This window comes from Sesamum indicum, linkage group LG4 (assembly GCF_026168435.1).
Source record: "Sesamum indicum cultivar Baizhima isolate 11 linkage group LG4, ASM2616843v1, whole genome shotgun sequence".
Taxonomy (NCBI): domain Eukaryota; kingdom Viridiplantae; phylum Streptophyta; class Magnoliopsida; order Lamiales; family Pedaliaceae; genus Sesamum; species Sesamum indicum.
Genome location: NC_142660.1, coordinates 14,640,313 through 14,652,109, shown reverse-complemented (window position 1 = coordinate 14,652,109; position 11,797 = coordinate 14,640,313). Strand labels below are relative to the sequence as shown.

Below are 11,797 nucleotides of genomic sequence, written 5' to 3'. Positions count from 1 at the left end.
ATGATTTGACAATGAACAATTATTTTTGTCTCCCAAAACACATTAAACATACAATACTTATTTTAAATTAACTCCAAAAGTAAATCCAAAGATATATACTATCTCTTACACATACTTATTTATTTTTATTTTCTTCTCTCTATCTCCACAAAATACAACAAAATATTTCGAAAACGAATCTAAACACTATGTCAGATTTAATACATAGAAAATTACTTATATGAAATCGAATTTAAATAAACTTTTTTTAATAACTTAATTACAAGATTGTCTAAGTTAAATATTTTTAGTTGAGATATTTATTAATTCAAGATATTATCAAAATTAAGTTTTATATAATAATAAGATTATTTTACTTAAATGTCATTAAAACTAATAAATTTATAAGAATATTTTTTGTCCAATGGAGAAAAAAAAAACACAAAACTTTAAGCCTGTTCATACTTATATGATAGATATAGGTAATGCATTAAAAACAATTCTAATAGAAATTGATCTTGAGACGTGGAAAAAATTTTTCGACCACATAAATCTTATATCTTGCAATTTATATCTTTCTCTTTCATACTTTTAAGGGTAAATTATAACAATTGTAATTTATTCTATTTTTAACACACATTCACACAGTATGATTAAAACAAATTTTTAATATACCGCGAGGTATTTAATAATAACGATAATAACTAACCTGGTTGCAACCCTTTCAAAATTGTTGATGCTGGTTAGATAATCAAACATCCTCCAATTTTCACAAATTGCAGAGGATGTCTCTTTGTTGCCTTCATGAGTCGTCGAGGTGCATGGTGGATCGTGTTGATCTAGGACCGACACGGATCAATTCAAAAAAGCTCAGTTCAGGATCTGTCCACTACTATTTATGGTCGATCCTGACGTAGTTCTGGGCCTTTAAATAAATCCGGTTGAGTCCATTTTTAATCGCAGGTCTAATCCATGGACAGGCTCTGTTGAGGCCTGGGTGTACTTCTTTTTTTTTTTTTTTTAATAAAATTGAGATTTTCTTTAAAATAATTACTTAAATTTTTATGATTATATTATAAAATAAATAAATAATAAATTCAATCACACAAAAAATTATAACTAGAAAAAAATTGTTATGACTATATTATGAACTTAAATAATAATTTGAATATCAAGCTTACAATAATAACCTTAGATGATAGTAAATTAAAAAATAAACTTTAAAGTACTAAAAACTTAGAAGTCGAACAATAAAGATAATTTTTTTGAACTTTCAAAAGTATAAATAAAAAACTATTAGAGTAGTTAACTTAAAAGAATAAGATAAAAATTATATGCCATATCATTATTAAAAAAAAGTCCAACAAATCCGATTTAGGACCAAATAGTCTTGGTGCCACTGGGCTGGATCGGTCCCAAATATTGATACATGGGACCAACTCAAGACCGGCCTGAACCCAAACGGACTTAGGCCAAATCAATCTACTTTTTCATTAGTTCAATCTGGCTTCTCGATCCACTACACATTTTGAATGAACCCCCTAATTCCAGTCCCATTACTTGCTTCATTTTAAAATAAAAAATTATTTATTTTCTTCCTATCTAAATAACCAACAACAAACAAACCCTTGTAATTCAATACCGAATCGTAAAGTCCCCTAATTCTTGTCCCATTACTTGACCCCTTTAACTTGAGGAACTGTTTGTTGTCTTCCAATCTGAATAATCAACATCAAACAAACCCTAAGCATCTACATCAACTCTAGAAAATCTTGTTTCATTGAGCTATCAGCCTCTTCAGCTGGGCTCTACAAATGTGAGAAATGGGCTGTTACCCCACATGGACTCGTCAGTAGTGGGCCTAATTTAAGAAATTGGGCCTTGAGCCCATCCATAATATACACATACATATATAAGCAATTGAAACACACAAACCATAACTTAATTTCTTTTTATTGTATTTTTAATTAAATGAAAAGAATAGATTAATAATAAATGTATACGAATAAAAAGCTATTAATATAATTAATTAATTAAAAGGTGCAGCCTTTTCGGGACAAAAAAATCGGGTAAGGATATTTTAGATAATGTTCATTATATATACCAAAGCAGTTAATATAAGGCATTTAACTTTAATAAATAATACAGATAAATAATATATATATATATATATCATTTTCTAATAATTTTCGGATTTTTAACACATTATTGGTCCCGCTTTCAAAAAAAAGATATACATTATTGGTTCCCCTCCTACCTAAATATTTTATTTTTGAAATACATCAATATTTTGAAATCAACCAATATACAATTATAATATTCAATATCTAAAATATTAATATGTTTAAATCAATCAACAGTTTCAAAGCAAACAAATACTACTATGAAAAATAGATTAAAAATCTATATTCGTATCTCTCCAACTTATAATTTCTTAATTATAAAGGCATCAATCTCACCACTCTCTCATCACTCTTAGTGTGGATCATTGGTCCCCCACCCCACCCCAAATATATGAGTGATTTGCAATCAAGAAAAGTTGGAATTTTATATATATAAATTTTATTTTAATTTATTTGAACTGAAATTTCACTGTCAAAGGCAGTGGGCATGGAACATATGAATTAGACAGCCCAATAAGCAAACAGTAAACCTCGGCCGACAAATACTGATCTAAACTTGGAGTTGCACTAACAAAAAACCTATTGTTTGGTCATCACCATTGTGTCATGCCAGGGGACCACCACAAACCCTAGAACCCAAGGTACAACCCTCCCTCCTGCTTTGCTAGGTGGTACCATTTGGACATTCTTATGCCCTTCTAAAATCTTGCTCATTGAGGTAGACTAATATGATATGACATTCATACCTCAAAAATCAGCACTGAATTTAAATAATAAACCATATGGTAAATTACACCGTATACAACGTATGTAAGTTTTGAAAACCTTTTGTTTAGAAATGCACTGTAAATTAATTTATCCGTTCACGAGATCGCACACTAATACACAACATACAGTGTATCAGTACAATTTTATAACAGCTCATGATTTCTTATCGTCCATTATAACATGTAAAATTATAATTATTTCATAACAACGTGATTCAACCTATCAAAATTCCAAAATTATAATTGCATGGAATCGACAAACTTGCAACTCCTAAAGTGGATTATTATACAATCAATATTAGACAATTCATAGTTCCATGGTCAATTCAATTCTAAGCGAGGTAAGAACCCTTCTTGAGGGTGCATAGGAGTACTCCACCTCCGGTCCAGAATGTTTTGATTTGAGCTATAACTACTGTTCAGAGAGTGATCCTATTATCCTAATTCAATATGATATATCATAATCAAGTTATGAATCTATTACCACAAGCATGTTCACATGTAATTCGACTCGATCGCACAACGTCTTAACTCATGAGAAGACATAGCTCGTTCCACTTCAGCTACCATTGGAAATGGTAGTTGTGCCTACATCTATACCATTGCATACAATACGAGAGGCAATACATCTTGCATTGCAGCACATGCAGGACCACATAGAAGAATAGATTATTACAATTCACACACAATTCCAAATCCCTCCTCAAAGATGATATTATAATAGTGTAAGAAAACAGCAGCACAGCCAATAACACACTGCATTTCGGACAATAAAATACACATGAAGAAACCAGGGGACCACCCTACAAATCGAATCTAATTTTGATTCTATCCATAACCAGGATTTAAATACAATTAAAAGTACTACTCCAAAAGGTTTGCAGCATGAATCATTTCAAAACAATTAGTCCCTTTTCATGAAACAGGGCACCAACGGGACGACGTCCGCCATCCATTTTTGGCAACATCTGTAGTCGCTTTGTTCTCGGGCTCGTCCCATATGCTTGCTGTCTCAAAATGGCACCACAGAAATAAAAAGCAGAAAAGTTCGTACCACAACGACGTTGCATGACCTGATCAAGAATATTAAGTTAATGAGAGCCACTAATTAAATATGTTTCGTACCACCACCAGTTATTACATCACATTGTTAAGAATGCAGTTTGTGGTACAGCCATGCATGAGAAGAAAATGTGTTTATATTGTACTAACAGACACAAACAAGATGGAGAACGACAATTGCCAGATTTTGAGGCAGAAAAGTAGGTAATTTGTCTGAATCTAATGAAATTCACCTTTTAATCAATTTGAACGGGAAGAAAAGTGTGGTTGTGATCATTCTGGGCTTAACTGAGCCATCATCATACTCATCAAGAATGGATAGAATCAAATTATATGCTTTCTGCTAAGATGCACATTTGAAACTGTTTGTAAAATGAAACCTTGTCATGTTCAATGTAAAAATCAAGGTTGCTGCTAGACCAACACAGGAAAGTAGTATCAGCAAAAGAAAACCTAGTAATGTGTTGGAATAAGTGCTTGAGCAGAAAAACGAACAGAGAGCTGCCCACTAATTTTTTTCGAGCAAAAATATGAACCCGTAAAACCTGCAAATAGCAACAAGCAACTCCACCGCGAATCAGCCTCCCACCAGCTGAGCTTCTCGTCTTCCGTAGCTGACGACACTACAAAAAAATAATTGATTTGTCCCTACATTACAAAAGATTGAGGCTTTAAAACCATGATGAATCAATACTGTCTACCACAGTCAAACGAAACCCATGCAAAAACTTATATTTTGATCACAGTTAATCAATATTTAAGGTGGTTTTGATGTTTTGATCTCACTTGCAGAAACAACGACCAACAACCAATACACAGTCATGGCTAACTAGTATTTGCCACCATTTTTCATTTTTGACTATAGTAATTAACCATTACAAAAGATCATATTTCTTCTGATGCAAGCCGATAGCAACAACTATTTGTACAAAGAATTACCAAAAAGCGGAAGTAGTAGGTTTTCATCATTCCTGGCAATGATAAAAGCAACAACGTATATATCCCATTCACCTGAGGGAATTAGCACATAAATGGACACAACAAAACGGCAGACTAAGTGTCTAGAAAACAAGTTGGAGGCTTATGGAGTCGAAATGAAGGCAACGGCAAAAGGAGCTCCCTTCAGTCCAAGCACAGAGGGAGAAGGGCGTGGAACTATCTCCCGCATCATTCACTCAATCACAGTAGAATAGAGCGCGTCGTGTAGTCTACTGAGTGGTCGAATGAATGAGTCGGCAGCTAATTCAGCCCCAAAATCTCATCCGTGAGTGGGCTGAAGGAAGCTCTTTTAGACCATGCTTCAATCCAATATCATCCCTAGCTCTTAAATCTCCCTATTCAGAAAGGCCACAAGACTTCTGAAGAGATCAAGATACTTCACTCAATGCAAATTTGATCATGAATCATGAAGCTACTTCGAACCATTTTGTCGTGCTCGACCGACAATGAACGCCAACGCTAAGTGTGTGGTGAATCAACAAATGTCAAATACGACACTCATTGATCTTCTATTGAAACTGCAGACTGAAAAAGGTAAACATTTTTTGTAGACGAATGTGAGAAAAGTAGAACAATGTGATAGAACAAACACAAGCACCTTGCCAGTGTAAAACTTTTGAAGTAGAATCAAAATGTAAACAGATACTCGTAAACTACGAAGAGGCGATATTCCCTTCAAAAGGCAGAAATATATACAACAAGAAAACACCACATTTCAGACAAAAACATTCTTAATCTTTTGAAAATCCCGGCTTCGTTATTACTAGATTAATGCTACTGATATAACAACCAATGAATAACAGAACTGTTGCTACTAATATTAATAGTGTTAAGATAAAATTAAAAAGGAAATAAGGAGTACGAATCACTTCCATATAAACAAAACTCCTTAGCAAACTAAATAACAAAAAGACATGATACTAAACCTTCTTCCCGCAATGTTAAGACCAAGAAATCACATCAGGCGAGAAAATCTGGACAAGGGAACAGTTTGACTTCAGATTTTTGCGCTTAATTCAAGAATCAAAAATCATAAATCAGAGGAAAGAATATTAAAATCTACTTTAATTGGTTACTTAGCTTTCTGTGAAGAATACACACTGTTGTAATATCATAAATGCTGAAAAATCTTGAAAAAGCTGACATAAGACTACTGTAGCAAATTAATCAAATCCCTCTTATCTTTATCCAAAAAAGAAAAAGAGAGAGAGAGAGAGAGAGTGAAATATCCAGTATGAAAATCCAAACTTTGTCTAAGCAACTTTTCACAAACCCTAGCTTAAAGTCCTCATCTTGATAAGCAGAAGAGCAGCCCATCTCACCATAAATCTTCATGATGAAACCCCATATCAAGAATACCAGAAAAATACTGCCACATCAAAAAATCATGATCAGAGAACTCATGTATGAAGGGAGAAAAAAAAAGACCCATAAAAAGCTGTTATTACAAGAACTAACGGGTGTGAGAAAAACAAGAAAAGAAACCTAATTCAGCACTTATCTGATAACACGTACAACAAAGGGCTTGCACACCCAATTGAAACCCTAAATCCCCCATTAAAACCCCACTGTTTATATTGGTCTGAGAACACAACAGATGAAAAATGATGGAGGGAAGAACAAGAGAGAGGATCCATATATATATACACATATATATATATACTTGTTTTTTTTGTGTGTGTGTGTGTTTAGAATAATAAGGAAGAAAATCAGAGACATAAAACACATATAATCATAAGGTTTGAGGGGTTTAAAGAAGTGAAGAATAGTGACTATAAGTGAATCCAAGCAAGAGAGGAGATGATGGGTCGCTTTCGTCATGAGAATCAGAGATGAGAAAGCGACTTCTAAAACATTTTTATCACACACACTGGTACGCATGAGTGGGTGTTGTACTGCATTTACATTGGGTGAAAGTTAGGTTTTTACTGCAGCAGCAAAATCTGCAGTGAAAATGGTGTCGGAAAGGGAAAGAAGAAAACAACAGTAAAAACCTCATCTCTAGAACTTAGGGGGAAAAAGAAAGGGCAGTAGTAAAAGTGGCAGAGAGAGAGTGATGAGTGAGAGGGACTCATTCATTCATTTCTTGATTCACAAAGGGAAAGTGGGTTAAGGTGGTCTTTTGTTTTGTAAGTTTGACCAGTTTTTAATGTTGTAATGGAGGGGGCAGTGCCATCATCTCTTCACATGTGACGATCAAAAAAACATTACCCCACTCATGTAGTCTTGTTGCACTTTTTGTCGGGTCGGGTCGGGTTGGGTTCGAATACCGTCACCCACCCTAATTATAAGAAAATAGCTTAATAATTATAAATAAAAATTTTAATATTAAAATTAACATTGAACTAATTAGTAAGTAAAATATTTGTTGTTATCTACACTATCTAATATATATAGTAAAAAAATTATTATTAAATTTTTTAGCAAGTAAATTTTCGTTACTAAATATTAGTAAGTAAATTCTATCATTAAATAATTTGATTTAACAACAAGAATTTTACTTGCTAATTACCTCAACATTAATTTTTTTCGTTGCTATCAAGCTATTTGTTGTAGTGCCAACCCAGTTCCCATAAGAAGTTTAATAATTAATCACAGTTAATTATCATAGTTAAAAGTAAATAATAATAATAAATAGTTATTATAAAATAATTAATTATGAGAATTTTTGAATAATTAATTTTAAAAATGAGATATTATGTCATTTGGATTCATTGTTTTGTATTAAATTATTTATATGAATGTTGATCGTAGTTAAATTTTAATATTAACTTTAATCTTAAGGTTACTTAATTAAGAATACAAATAATTAGATGAAAAATGGTCGTGGCGGAATTAAAATCTGCAAACTGTTATTTTTATCGAAACGATAATTTAATTCCAAAAGTGATTATTAAGAAAAAGGATCAAACTATATAATAAATTATATTTGTACTTGAAATGCATATTTGATCTAAATCACTTGCAGGGCAAGATGAGCATTTGGAGGTCTATGTGACAGGCTGCCTAGGTCAATATCGAGTAGTCCACATCATGTACGATGTAAGCTTTACAGTATATATAATATGTACTATATGTTAGTGTAATTTAAGGTTCGACGTTATTACACTTACATTCTCGATTTGAATTATTGTTAAAAGTTATTTGATAGAGTTAAACGTACATCCTAACTAGTGGGAATCGCTCAACATACGTCCTGACGGATTCGTTCAGTGCCAACTCAAATTCTCCATTTTTGTAACAAACAAAGAGGGGGAAAAAGAAAAAAAGTATACCATTCATAAGTTTTTTGTGTTGTGGAGTGTTATGGGTAGGTAAGTTTTTTTATTTAAAAAAGAGTTTGATTTTGTGTTACCATTCATCATTTTTATCATATAATTAATTATATGATAAGTGTAATATATGTCATCGTATGTTTAAATTGATTCTGACGTTGAATTTTGATCAAATCCAAGTATTAAACATTGTCTAATTAAGAATGACTAATTCTCTTAATCCATCATCAGATTAGAATTGTGAGGAATTATTAAAAGTGATTAGGTAGAGTTGAATAATTTAGAGCCAACACTACAAGAAGAATCTCAATGGCTATGGAAAAATTTAAGGCTGAAATTTGTATTGAATTAATTAATAAGTAAAACTTTCGTTACTATTTTACACTATTTAATATATATTTTGACCAATTCGTTGCTAAATTCGTTATAAACTGAAATTTTTCATTGCTAAATTCATTAGCAACTAAATTTCTTATTCTAAATAATGTAGATTAGTGATAATAATTTTACTTGGATTAAATAAATTTACCCCATTGTGTTAATGAAAAAGTGCAAAAAGGTCCCTGTGAAAAAATAAAATGCAATTTACCCCCGATGTGACACTACAATGATGCAATTTCAAGCCTCTTCTTGAGGGAAGTAAATTGCATCATTTTTTAAATTATAGGGGTGTAAATTGCATTTGTTTTTTCACAAGGATTTTTTTGTATTTTTTCATTAAGACGTGGAGGTAAATTATATTTAACTAATTTTAATTGTAAATTAACTTAAGGTTGATTTTTTTAATTGATATTGGATCATTTTCTTGTAGTGAGGTTCGAATCGAATCCAAATTAGAAATGAAAACGAACTTTGATTGAGGTTTTTATTTGATGGGGTCAAATTTAAGTAACCCCATATTTTTATTTATTTATTTTTTTTTTGGGAAATTAGAGATCTCCACAACGGAAAAGAAAGAACAACCTGTTCCCCCAAATTTTTTTAAAAAAAGAGCAATTTATCCCCCTAGGCGTTAATACTCAATTTTTGCCTCGTGTGATGTCTAATTTGCCTCCACTTATCAGTATAGAGATGGTGAATTACATTCCTCATTGTCAATTTTAAAAAATATGTAAGGATTTTATCTTAATAAAAATATTATCAGACTCATAATAAACAGAAAAGCAATGAGCTTCTTATTTAAAAATTTAAGTAACAAGTTGTTGCTAATTAGGTCTAATTTCAGTTGGAGAAGTTGAGACTCTATGATCTTAGAGGTCATTGGTTCGGACCCTACCATGTGCGTAGGATGTTGTCTATTACAATTGAATATTTCATTTAATCAATTTATTTTAATTAATAATAATTTATTGCTTTTACTTCAAAAAAAAAAAAAACATGTCGTGTTTTCTTTTTTCTTGGGGGGTGGGGGTGGGGGTGGGGGGGGGGGTTGGATATGGGGGTGTATGCATGGGCAATCTTCACCCATAAATAATGCATGCTTCTATCCACCATTAGTCCATTAACTATCTATGCCAAGCTATATAGTGATATACATATCTTGATTTAATTATAATATTATCATACTTTTATTTGATAATTTAATTATAACATATACTCCTAATATTGAATGGTGTAAATGCAAATTCATACCTACCTTTTCTAATTCATTTCAAGTTATTAACAAAGATACCATATTATTTCCTCAATTACCAAAAGAAGAGAGTTGTACAGTTCTAAAAGTCGATCACTAAAAAAAATAAATTATTTTCTATATTATTATTGAATAATAATGGTAAATCAATATTATTAAATAGACTGGTGCAAATAGCGATGGTTGATAAATATTTATTATGATTTTAACTATCATAAAATATTTGATATGAATTTTACCTATAGTGAATGTATCCCTCATGATTTTAGCTATTACTCATACTTTGGTCTTGTCAGTGGAAACAACGATCAATAGCCTTTACTATTTATCACAATTTTTTACTTTTAACCATAATAATTCACAACAACAAAATATCATATTGCATGGAGTGATTATGAGGAAGTGGGGAAGAATGTATAAAATATTAGGGGTAGGGTGCATGAGTCCAATGTATGAGAGCACATGAGAATGTAATTGGTGTTTGGGAAGATATATATATATATATGGAAAATTTACATTTTTAGTCTTATAGAATAGGGAGTTGAATACTTTTAGTCTTTTACTTTACGAAATTTTTAAAATAGTTCTAAAATTGAAAATACTCGATAAATTTCGATTTTTACTTTATAAAATTTTTAAAATAATCCCAAAATTGAGAAAATTTAATACATCTAATTCCATGTTTCAGTTTCCGTAAAGCAAATGACATTGGACTAAATATCTTGAGTTTTTCTAATTTTAAAATCTATAAAATAAATGACTAAAAATATTGAAATTCCTATCTTATGAAACTAAAAATCTAATATCGCGTATATACAGAATCCCTTGGGGGGGGGGGGTAGTTGAATGGTAAGATCCGACAGGAGAGGAGAGGGTGCGTGTGTGATGGGTCCAAATCCAAATTGCTTCCACAACGTACGAGGGCTATAGATCAAGGGCATGGCATGTGCTTCCCCTCCTCACTTTGTTGTTTTTCAGTTTTTGTCAATCTTCACTTCCTCAATACCATTTTGAAACTTGGTCGGCTCCTCAGCACTCACACACACACACAGACACTTCTTCTGCCTGCATCTACCCTATCATTTCACACCTCCTACCAATTTTATCCATCACTTCTTTTACACTGGCTTCGCTTCTTTTAATGAATAACAGATTCCCCTGTAAAAATACTAATCGATAAAAAGGGACCCTTCACGCACGCACAAGTTAGGCTATCAGCTTATGTTTCGAAAGTTCACAAGTTGCGTTGCCCTTTCTTTTCTTGTTTAGAGAGGTTTTTATGCGTATTAGTGTTTTCACAGAGGGTGAAATGCAGTTCACCGTATTATGTTAATGCAACGATACTAAAACTTTTACGTAATGTTTGGATTAGTGTTTTGGGTGTTTTTATTTTGGTGTTTTGGAGATAGAGAGAGAAAAATAGAGATAAGTTAGTATGTGTTTTGAGATAGATTGTATGTTTGGATTTGTGTTTTGATATAATATAAAATAGTAGAAAATAAGTGGTGTAGGTTTGATGTTGGGATTTGGGAGACAGGAGTTACTGTTCATTGTCAAATCATGTCTTTTAATATATATATTTAGTAATATATATATATATATATGTATATAGTATTTTGTTTGTTTGTGAAGTATAATACATATATTTATGTTAAGTAATTTTTTTTATTGAGGCATTTATTTTTATATTTTAAACAATATTTATAATTTAAATGCATGATTGAATACATTGTAGTATTGTCTCTTAAATAGTTTTGTTAGACTTTATATTTGGAATAAAAAAATATAATATATTAAATTTAAATAAAAAATTTAGAATTACGTATGTATTATTGGTATATTGTCCTCAAATTTCAAATTTCTTAAATATTTCATTGAAATAGGAAAAATTATAAGTATAAAATATTTAATATAGTCTAAGTTGAAAAAAATTTTAATCAAGCGTTAAATGCTCTATAT

General features: G+C 31.4%; 1 long non-coding RNA gene across 7 annotated transcripts; it reads right to left on the bottom strand.

Annotated features, from left to right (window-relative positions):
• Positions 1–3,558: 3,558 nt before the first annotated feature.
• LOC105160779 (uncharacterized) lies at positions 3,559–7,020 on the bottom strand. Of its 7 annotated transcripts, none has more exons than XR_016065163.1 (4): positions 6,204–7,020; positions 5,857–5,904; positions 5,354–5,455; positions 3,559–4,579 (listed from the first exon to the last, which is right to left on the bottom strand). It is a non-coding gene; the product is annotated as an uncharacterized LOC105160779 (long non-coding RNA). The 7 variants fall into 7 exon arrangements; XR_016065165.1 differs by having other exon boundaries at positions 3,559–4,554; XR_016065162.1 differs by lacking the exon at positions 5,354–5,455 and having other exon boundaries at positions 3,559–3,942; positions 4,165–4,579; positions 6,204–7,016.
• Positions 7,021–11,797: the final 4,777 nt, after the last annotated feature.